Below are 11243 nucleotides of genomic sequence, written 5' to 3' on the forward strand. Positions count from 1 at the left end.
GAGGCAACACGGTCTGGCTCTTCACTGCGCCTGGCCGAGCATCCTGGCTTCAGTCACAACTCGCGGCCGCTTGGGCGCGCAGCCTCGCATCGCTCGGCCCACGCTCCCGCTGCCTGTGTTCTGGCCTCACAGACGCTTGACTTTTTTTTTCCTTGTCTCTCCTCTTTTTTTATGCGGTGGCAAATCTGGGTTTTCTTTCTAGTCTCCTTCCTTTCTTTTTCCCTCCCTTTTTCTTTTCCTTGGTTAACGCGAGAAGCCAGTGGGAGGGGGCGTCTTGGAGAGCTTTAGAATGTCCTGGTGCTGCGGCTATAGAAGGCCAGCGGCTGGAACAGTTCGGCGCGGATTGCCGGTGTCGCTGTCCCGCCCGCTGGTTCCTTGTTGGCTCTCCCCGGCGCGCGTCCCTCGGTCCCTGGTCTCCTGGCCCAGTCTTCGGCGCGTCTCTCCCCAGCTTCAGCGGCTCGGTCACTGCTCCTGGCTGTTGGCTGAGCCCTGGAAGCCCCCTCGCCTTAATGCAGCGCCCGCCGACGTCATGGCAGCATGCGACCAATCAGCGCCTCGCGGTCCCTCTGTAAACCATTCTGCGTACCCCCCGGCCGGGGAGAATGCGGGGAGACCGCGTTTAGAGGATCAGTGGCGGCAGGCCCGCGCGGTGCCGGCGACTAGCAGCGAGAAGTCCCGGCTTCTTCCAGGTTTGGTAAGACGTCGGTTTCGGCATCAGGGATTGATAGTAGCCGGGTCGAAGCGCGGAAAGGAAGCGCAGAGGAAATCAGAGTTCTGGGTGGGGGTTGGGGGGTAAAGGCAAACCTATATCTGTAAAAAGTCTGGTTGGGATAAGAGTGCAACTCGGTCTGGAAGCTTGGGAGGTCCTAGTACTCCGGCTTTGCTATTCACTAGGTGTTGATAGCCCGCCCCTTGCTCTTTTGGCCTGGAAATTGCCCCCGGCATAGCTCGAGTCTATGGAGAGGTAGGGGGCGCTTGGCAGCTTAATCTTGCCTTCTGTCTCCGTTTCTGTGCCCCCTCCCCTAGTCCATCCAAAGTCCACCCGGCAGGGAGTCTGGGAGACACGAGTGTCGATCTCCCGCTGCGCTAGCTCGGAAAGTTGATTCGGGCGATTTCCTGATGGGGGCAGGGGAAACCGGAGGCCCGGCGCCAGGGTGGGAGAAGGAGTGGGTGGGGAAGCGCTTCGGGTGAGGACCGGCATGCAACTCTGGCGAGAAGTTGTGAGAAAATTGTGATCCGGAGACACCTTTTACAAACAAAAACAAATGACTAGGTGGGAAACCGCGGGGCTCCCGCAGCTGGGGGGAGGTGGTAGCAGCGGGGGACTGCACCGTGGCTGCAGGGGAGGGAGGCGTGGTGGCGCACGGACCAAAATGCCTGACTTCCAAGACCGGTCGTCCCTTTTCTAAGCTTCGAGCAAGTTCGTTTCTTTAGACATCAACGGACCTACCACAGTTTATTCTTTAGGGACATTATACTTTCCTAATCCTGTCCACGTTATAAACTCCAGGGCACCGTCTTTGGGGGACGGCGGCGAAATCTGCCTAGGTGTGGGAATCGATGCTGGTCCGAGGGCTTAAGCCCCAGGAGCACTTAAGTTAACCGTAGCCACTTTTCCTCTGAAGCTTAACCCAAATTTATCTCAAAGTGGTCACTTTTGCTTATTTGAGGGAGGTGCTAGGAAGGTCCATTTGATCAAATTTGGAAAGAAATAAGGGTGACCCTGCAAACCAAATCTAGATGGCATTTCAGAATCTACCTTTCGAGTTATTTCATCGATGAGCCTAGCAGATCTTCCACAGGGCTAAATTAGGAGAAAGGCGTGCAGAAACGCAATTGGACTGGCAGTGAATCCGGATCCACAAACACAATACCCTCTTCCAGCGAAGAAAGAACACGAATCTAGATTTTGTTTGATGGAATTGTTGGTTCTTTTTAAGGCTGTACCAAACTCCCCCTTTTCTGCCCTCTCTTGCTCTTGCACCTCCTCGCAACCCCGAAGCTCTTCAGAAGCTCTGGCCTTCCCACCCGCATGATCTTTGCTTTGTAAACCCAACTCGCCACGGCCTGCTTCACATGCCTCCTTAGAGATCTGCTCCCATACCCACTCCCCGACCTCTGAGTGCGGGACCTCTAAAGCATTCTCCGTACCCTTGTCCACATACGCACTCACGTGGAGCAGTTGTGGACCAAAGTAGTGCAGCCAATAGTTCCCAAGCAAAAATCCCTCTCCTCGTCTTAGACTCAGGGCTCAGCAGGGTAAGAAGGCGGCTTCCCCGGCCCTCCCTCCTAACCGGCGGGCTCTGCAGGTTTGGACAGAGCACCGCGATCTTCCGGTAGACCCTAACACTTCCTAGGACAAGTCGATTAATACCCAGCATTCTGATACCCCAGGAAAAGCCAAGTGAGGAGCGCGAGATCCTGTTATCCCGACGACTCCCAAGCAGCTGCCAAAAAGAAGGGGCCGTTGGTCTCCACGTTCTCCACTTCCAACTGTTCCAGAACTAGCTGCTATCTCCCTGGACTCAACAGCCCCTCTCGGGAATCTGTGAGTCGCCTAGGTCACCAGCGGCTCACACCCGGCGCTGCTGGGCTACTTCACATGCAAAGCAGAGGGGCCGGGAGAGAGGGACTAGGAAATTTCTGTCGCAGGAGCCTTTAGGGCGACACTGTACTCCATTGCCTGCCTTTTCAGACTTGCATCTTCCTTTGGTAGTCAAGGGGAGATTGACGACGACTTTGAGACCCAGATATAGGAGACAGGGCCTCTTTTAGAGGACGGGAGTTGGGGTGAAGACGAGACACTTGGTTATAGGTCATAGTGTTCTGCTTGTCTCGATGTCCTGATGGTGAAGAAACGGGCCGGGCATGTGTGTGTGTGTGTGTGTGTGTGTGTGTGTGTGTGTGTGTGTGTGTGTCGCATGCAATGCAAGATGTGTCTCTGGGTTCCTTAATTCTATGTTTAAAATCCAGATTTAATGCTTTCACAGTGACAGTTCACACAATTAGCATCCCCCCCACCGCTTCCGTTGAGCTCTTATTTTGAAATGTAATCAGTAGTAGAGACAAGGAGAGAAAACTGACCCAGCTTTCTAATCCGCCCTCTTCGAATCCACCGAGTTCTGCTGTGCGTACACGTGAAGAGATTCCCAGCCTTCCCTCCTCACCTACACCACTGAGCAGTCCATGATCTCCAGCTTCCTACCCTCCATCCTTCAAAGTCACATAGACCCTCCACCACTTGTCCAGCGGGTGTCCAGAGATCCATTCTGGATGCCTGGCAATCATTCATCCACCATAGAACCATCGCAGAATCCCCTCCATCCAACTCTATAGGAAAAGGTCCCAGAGGCTCAGACAGTGGCTTCCACAGCCGAGGTTTGTCTTCTGAGAAGATTCTCAAAAATCAGCTTGTAAGGATGGAGAGCCGGTGTCTCAAAAATGGGACTGGCCAGAGTCCTCCCTGCTCTAACCTGATGATCTTCCTTGCCTCCTGGGTCAAGAGCCCTTGAACCCTGCTCCTCCACCCTACCCACAATCGTGAATGATTTCCGTCAAACAGGAACTGTTATTTCTTAGTCACTGTCGACTGCTATTTAATTCCCAAGCGAAGCTGCTCTCTTCTTCCAGTCCAGACCCTGGTCCCCGGAAAGGGCGAGGAGGCTCCAGAGGTTGCCAGCCACAAAACTCCGTGTTTTCAGCACCCCAGGTCTGGGGGGGGAAGGAAGTGGCTAGCCAGATGCACCCAGGACCCCTGCCACCTGCAAGCTACACAAACTCTGCACAGACCTGTGAAGCCTCAGCTTATGCAACACAGGGAGCTGCTCAGCTGCAGTCTTCTCAGATCCACTGTCCTCCGCCTCTTTTTCTCACTCTCCCTCTCTCGAGGTTCTTTCTCTTAATAAGCAGTTTATATCATCGTGTCTCCCCTGAACACAGGTAGTTATAGAAGGGGGCGGATTGTTATTCCCTACACTTTCCCAGAGAGAAATCCCAATCCAAGCAAGGGCGCCTGCTCCCCATCATTGCTTTACCAAAGAGGAGAAGTTGGGGAAGGTCGGCCTTGCAACTGCGCTCTGGGCTCTGGAGCGCGCGCTTTGCTCTTGGGCGTCTTTTCCCAGGCTGAGCTTGGACAGTGATAGGGGAGGGACCACGAAGCCAAGAAAGGGCAGTATCTGGCGGTCCAGCCGGGTGTCACGGTGTGCACTTGACCTGGGTAAACAATTCAGGCTTCCCTTGAGGGTTTTGGAGACTCTGAGCATGGGGTGGGGGATGGTTAGAGCTGCGAGGTTGAGCGCGCTGATCGCTGATTTCAGTCGCTGCTGAGCAATGGTAGTCGCAGAAGGGAGAGAGGGTGCTAGGAGCCAGAAGTGAATGGAAAGGGTAGGAAGAAGAGAAGGCAGAAAAAGTAAGAGGATGTGTGTGTGTGTGTGGGGGGTGTCGAGAGAAACACATGGAAGAGTGAAGCAAAGAAATGGAAAATACGCCCTTTGTAGTGGTACACTACTATAATCCCAGTGCTTCAATTCAAGGGTACTACCCAGCGATGTCCAGGCTGGTCTGAGCAAAAAAAAAAAAAAAAAAAAAAAAAGGATGGTAGAGAGAAGCTAAAAGCAGAGAATCCTGAAGCTCCCAGCCAGGGTTTTCCCCCTGGGACCTGGGTGTGTTGTGCGTATGACAGGTACATATTCCTGGACAGAGTAAAGGAGATTGGAGTTTGTTTGGTGGGAGACTTAGCGCCTGTGGAAAGTGCATGAGCAGTGCTGGGCAGGAATCCAACAAATAAATAAAACGTCTAAGACAGCATGACAACAATGTGTATTTGGGTTCGTGCCCATGTTCCTCTGTTTGAGCGCACACTTGCACCGGGAAGGAAGACAAACGGGGCTCCTGCCTCAGAGTAATTAATCCTGTCACTAATTGACTCTCTCCCCTTACCTAATGGTGGTGGTCACTGCTGATATCTGGAGAGATATCAAGTGGGAAGGGAGGGAGGGAGAGAGACCCCCAAAGCTAACAGTCTCTGGGACTGAGAATGGGTTTGTCCTGAAGTTGGCAGCTCTGAGCTGGTATCCTCAGGACCTCCCTCCTTTTTGGATAGAGTTCAAGGGCTGTTACTGTCTTGCCTGTCTAGGTTTGGGGCAATGTTAACAAAGGTTTTCTTGGCTTAGCTTAGCCAGATCCCACACACTGAGGGCCTTCCAGATCTCCGCACCTAGGACTTAAAATCTCAGCTTGAAGCCACCCACTACCCCTCTGCTAGACATAGGCCACATGGCTGTCTGCAGCTTTGCCTCTCCTGTTCTTCCTCCAGGGGAGGTCATGAGTCACTGTTTATTCTTCCAGGATGGGGAATGGATGTATCCTCAGTCCCTGACAGGCTAGAGAGGTTTAGAATGGGTGCCAAACAGCTTGGGAAGGATGAAAAGACAATAGTAGAAGGTGAGACCAGAGGTGAGGAAAATCTTGTAGAGTTATATAAACCCACTCAGACATGGAAGTCCGCAGAGCAGTTGTCATCTAGCAAGGGTAAGGTCTCTGGGGACCAAGGGAAACTAAAATGGTTGCTGCTGGATAGGAAAGAATGTGTAGGGAGTAGGGAGACAGGTAGCTTCTGGGCTTCTGTGACAATATTAGACTATGTGGCATGGAAATGGTTCAGTGTGCACCTGCTCACTGCACCTTCAGGTCTCCAGACTTAGGAGCAGAAGCAGAGAATTTAACTGTCATTTGGTGGCTAAGTTGACTGAAGGGACCCAAGGTCCACTGTGTGCCTGCTGAAGAAACTTCTAGGCTTTGGAATGTCAAAAGTCAGCTGTCATCTCTGAGAGGTCAAAGCATTGCTCCATCGGCCTCCTCAGAGGCTAAGGAAATGGATTCAGAGACTCGGGTGGAGGGGACACAGCTTCCTAGGGAAAAACAGAGACAAACAAACACAAACCAGCCAGCAGCCCCACTAAACACATTTCTTAATTGACCCTTGGGGGGATTTGTACACTTGACCAAAGCAAGTCCCCCAAGCAATAGCAGCAGAATTACTTATACAGGTTCAGAGAGAGAGTTGAAGGTGATAGGAAGACCAAGAGAGGTGGCGGGCATGGTAGAGAAGGTGAAGAGGAGAGAGAGAGAGAGAGAGAGAGAGAGAGAGAGAGAGAGAGAGAGAGAATATGAATATAAAATTTCAGGACAGAGAAAGAGAAGGGCATATAAAAGGCAAATAGAAACCAGAAAGGAAAGAAAGTGAAGAAGAAAGAAAAAAGGCAGGGAGGTGGAGAGAGACTGTAATAAAAGAGGGTGAAGGTGGCCCCAGGAGGCTGGGCCTCGTCCCAAACCATCCGTCTTCATTGTCTCTGTGTGTGCAAAGGCAACTCCAGCATAAGGAAAAGCCACTATTGGAGCCGCGGCTTTATTTTATATCCTATACATCAGGAGGGAGGCAAAGCTTTATTTTCGCCAAGAGACAGATATTTTATTTCTCTCTTACGGTTTTATGTGTGAGAGATGTCAGGTTGCCACAATGGATGGCTAATGCATAGGCAAGAGGAAGCCGTGTTGGCATGCTGTGTGTCATGGGGTCTTGGGGGGGGGTGAGCGGGCCTGGGATTTAGGGCTGATGGGACACTCTAGGGGATTTCTGCTAAAACATCTCTCTTCATAAATCCACAAGCATGGTCAGCTCAACAGGGAGAAGAAGGAGTTTTAGAGGGAAAAAGAGTTGGGCTTAGTAATAAACGAACACACAAAGGAACCGCTTACCTTCCAAGCGGCTCGGGCAATGGGGCAGGCAGGGGTTCCACTAACAGTCAAAGGGGGACTTGATTTAGGAGGCAGAGGAAGCTGTGAGAAGTGATGAATTAGAAACCTAGAACCTAAAAATGGGGTCTTGTACATTTATAAATACATCTGTAAATAGACCAGGCATCCAAGGACCCACCCGGTCTTACCTTTATAAACGAAGAGGCAGGAGAAGCAGAGGAAGGCTGAATACACGGGCCCCTCACTGGGAAATGTGTTCCTGGCAGAACTGTGTCTGCGTGGCTTCTTTTCCTCTATTTATATTTCTGCTTCCCATCTTTTATCCACATGTCCCCTTCTTCAGAAAGATTATTTTTTTATAAACCTTTTCAGAGCCTCGGAGGGAAGGAGCTATTAATTTGCAAATTATCTGATATGTACAAGGATCGAGGCGCGTGTTTTCCAACGCCACATCTCATGCCTTGTAGACATGCACGTGCACACACAAACTCATTATGCTGTGGACCCTCCATTGTAGGTGCCAGATTAGAACCCTGGGAAAGCTCCTTTCTGCCTACCTGCCCCATGTTAATCCCCAAACCTTAAAATGTATAATGTTCACATCTTTAAACCCCAGGAGAGGGGGGCGCTGCATAGAAAGATAGTGATGTGGTGTGGGGGAGAGTCTTTGAATTGACATGTCCATTCTCGACTAGGGCTCAGCTAGCTTCTCTCCTTGTGAGCCTCCCCCTTTACCCTTTCAGAGGCCATTGCTTGTAATAGGAGTGCCTTGAGTTCATTTTCATGGCTTGCTAATTGTTTGATAGTCTGGTTTATATCTGTTACGAAGCAAAAAGGCAGTTATGTTCTTTGCCCCGATTCAAAGGGTCTCAGGCAGCCCAAGAGTTCTAGAAAATGAACACTGCTACCCGCCCCCACTATCCTCCATTCTTTGAAGAAGCTAGTTAACCTTTCTGGGCCTCAGTTTCTCCGCCTGTATGCAGGGGTTTGGGACTGATGGCTGAGGTCCCTTCCAGCTCCGACTTCCTTTGACCGAATGAGATAATGTGTGAAAATACTTTGTAACCGCTAAAGCCGGACGAATGCCAGGGATTATTATTACGATTCTAATCAATCCTCCTTTCTGCACACGGATCTTGGCTGTTTAGCATCAGCAAGCAGGCTAAAGAGGGCCCAAGCGAGAGAAAGCTTAGCCAAGATGGAAAAGCTCTGCTGGGGATAGAAAAACCTTGTATCTCTAGAAACATTCTGTCTCTGCTCTCGGAAGCCCGGTGGGCAGTGGTGGGTCAAGAGAAGCAGCAAGAGGCACCAGGACCCATTTCAGTCTGTGCAGTGAGCAGAAGAAGGTGTGTTTCTTCAAAAGGCATTATTTTGTTTCTGACTGACTGACTGACTGACACAGGAAGGCGATTTGCATTTTCTGTTTTTCCGGGGAGAATGGAAAGAGCAAGGTGTAGCTGATTAGCAAGTTAATTATTTCAGTACCCCAAGGGTTCATGCATGGTGGTAAGTTGTCCAGCCCTGGTGTAATTTCACAGTCTGTGCATTTCTTGGTGAGCACCTGGGGTGCCTGAGTCTGTCTCTCTCTCCATCCACCTGCCTTGTATATCCCTGACACACCTGGGGAAAGGGGCAGGGCCTGGGGTGGCAGTTGGTACTTCATAGGTTGAGGGTGGAGAGAACTGAGATGCCCTCCACCTCCATGGAATGCGTCCGTTCCCCATCTCTTTCCTCTTCACTAAAATATTTTGTTTAATCAGTGTTAACGAGGTGGTTATCAGTAAGTGTGGTGGCTGTGAGGTGACATCCCCAGATTCAGTCTGGAGATAAACTGGTTGGTGGAGGAGTCCATGCTCCTCACCTCCTCCTGCTGGGTCAGTTCTCCGGGAGCTCCGAGCTCCGTTTGATTTCTCACTTCTGGCCACCACTTGTTCAGCATCAGCTTCCTCCAGTCTGACCTCCCCTTAGGGAGGGGAGGTAGGATTGTGTGGTCAAAGAGATGGATCCCTTCCCCCAGAGAGATAAGTTGGAGATGTGAGCACAAGGGGCAGAATTAACAGCTTCAGGCCTCTGCCTGCTAGGCTAGCTTCCTGCTCCCAGGATGGGAGGGCCAGCCCCCTGCCTCTCCTTTTGAGCCAGGCAAAGGCAGGGCTCTCCAGTTTACTTAAGAGTGGTCCCATCTGCTCAAACTGGCCTTTCATAAGGGGAGGGATTTATGCAGTGTCCTTGTGCTTAGACCTGGGATTTGGCTGAAAACCTTGGGCCTCTGAGAATATTACCTAATGCTGGGATGCTCAGTCATAGAGATGATTCATCATTTTGTCTTTGTGGAGTGTGTGTGTGTGTGTCTGTCTGTCTGTCTGTCTGTCTGTCTGTCTGTGTCTTTGTATGTGTGCATCTGTCTGTGTCTTTGTGTGTGTCTGTGTCTTAGTGTGTCTGTCTGTCTGTGTCTTTGTGTGTGTGTCTGTGTCTTAGTGTGTGTGTTTGTCTGTCTGTATCTTTGTGTATCTGTGTGTGTGTGTGTGTGTGTGTGTGTGTGTGTGTGTGTGTGTGTGCTTTGTACTGTTCACACTTTCAATCCAAACATTAGGGAGACTTATTTACTTTTTTTTTCTTCTTTTCTATATTGGCTCAGGAGATGGCATTGGGGGACCAACCTCCCGAGGTTGTGAGGATGACAACAGTACTCTGTGATGCTGTCCCTCCTCAGGTTGGCTGCCATCCCTGCTGATGGAGAGAGACTGGAGACTGTCAGAGAAGATTGTGCCGGTGACTACTTAGCTGGTATTAATTGTATTTGCAGAGTAGGGGTGAGTCCAATTACTACTCAGATTAGGTTTAGCCTCCCTGGCCTCGTAGTGCTGGGATGTTTGCATAGGACAGAAGGTAGCAGAGAAACTTCAAGGGTAGGAAAATGGGCAGAGGGAGGGGTTCCATGGATCAGTCTTGCCCAAATGGAGCACAGGAATGGTAGCAACAGGACATGAAAGAGAACACTGAGCTTCCATGTGGAGTCCTGGGCAAATTTGGAGCAACCTACAAGTGTCATTTAGTTATCTTCTCTAGGATAAAATGTGATTTCCCTTCAGTGTCAGTGGCTGGTAAGCTCTTCTTCCAGAACCTTCTTACTCACACCTGAGTTTAACCTTTCAAATGGGGATCCTGCTTTCCCTGCCACCTAGCTTTGCTTTGCCTTGGGCAAACAGAGCATGCATCCAAGTCCCCTCACCAGCCTTCATTCTTTGTTTGGTTTGGTTTGGTTTTTCAAGACAGAATTTCTCTATGTAGCCCTGGCTGTCTTGGAACTCACTCTGCAGACCAGGCTGGCCTTGAACTCAGAGATCTACCTGCCTTTGCCTCTGGAGTGCTGGGATTAAATGTGTTTGCCAGCATTTTGGGCCATCAGCCTTCATTCTTAAAGGTGAGCTGGCAGGTCTGTACCTGGGTGGAAACTTGTTCTCATTTGGGCCAGGATATAGCATCTTCTTAAATAAAAGAAGCAGGGACCTGATTTGATGTATCTTCCTAGGAAAGATTTGCCACTAATTTGATAAATGTGACTTGTATTCCCTCTTCTGAGTGAGTAGCTTTGTCAGTCAAGCCAAGGGCCTGCAGAAGCTGTAAGGTTGCTTAGCTTGGTCTTGGGTTACTCGCACAGGGGTTTGGACCTGCTTCTGACAGACTAGGAGGAGCAGACACATTCCAGACCCAGAGCCTGGAGTGTTATCTCTCCCCAGCCCTAAATCCTCACGGTCCTTTTGTTTCCACTTATTACAGATGCAGAGGCCTCCCAGTGAAGTGTGAAGGGATGGGCCTTAACCAGGGTTGAAGAAAAAAAGTGAAGAAGGGAGAACCCAAGAAAAGGTGGGGACAGTTGGGACTTCTGATTACATTCGTCTGGTACACTTCTTTTGCACTGTATGTTATCATCTCCAAATTTCACATTTATTGTAGAAATCTGCAGTGTGTATGCCCCGGCCAAATGCTGCTTGGCTAAAAAAGTGTTAAATAAAACTGTAAGAAATGCTACCAGGGCTTTGCATGGGTTATTTAATTCTATCAGTGACAAACAACACTAATATGTAGCCTCTCGCCCAGCACAATATCATGTTTCATTTATATGTGCCGAGACATATTTAAGCATGAACGATACTGTTTCCCAACACATGCATTTCCCAGTGATTACTTGGAAGTGAGATAGAAACAGCAGAAACCTCTCTCGCACATAAACCTGCACCATCATACACACTGCCTGACATATACACACCTTCTTCTGTGTGCTTTCACAGAAGAACGTGAATGTGAATCTAACATTAGGCACTTGTATACCATTCAGGTCCATGTACCATTTCGGAGTCTCCAATGCATTCACACACACTTTTTGAGCACATACTTGGCCTGTCACATAAACATCAATGGGTCTAAAACCACACGTGGATTTTTTTTCCCCCCGGAGCTGGGGACCGAACCCAGGGCCTTGCGCTTGC

At 50.0% G+C, this 11243-nt stretch overlaps 1 long non-coding RNA gene across 1 annotated transcript; it reads left to right on the forward strand.

The window, feature by feature from the left end:
• Positions 1–615: 615 nt before the first annotated feature.
• LOC102553190 (uncharacterized) lies at positions 616–10785 on the forward strand. The gene is made up of 3 exons (NR_132638.1): positions 616–694; positions 9392–9525; positions 10534–10785. It is a non-coding gene; the product is annotated as an uncharacterized LOC102553190 (long non-coding RNA).
• The last annotated feature ends 458 nt before the right edge of the window (positions 10786–11243 follow it).

Source organism: Rattus norvegicus, chromosome 10 (assembly GCF_036323735.1).
Source record: "Rattus norvegicus strain BN/NHsdMcwi chromosome 10, GRCr8, whole genome shotgun sequence".
NCBI classification, from domain to species: domain Eukaryota; kingdom Metazoa; phylum Chordata; class Mammalia; order Rodentia; family Muridae; genus Rattus; species Rattus norvegicus.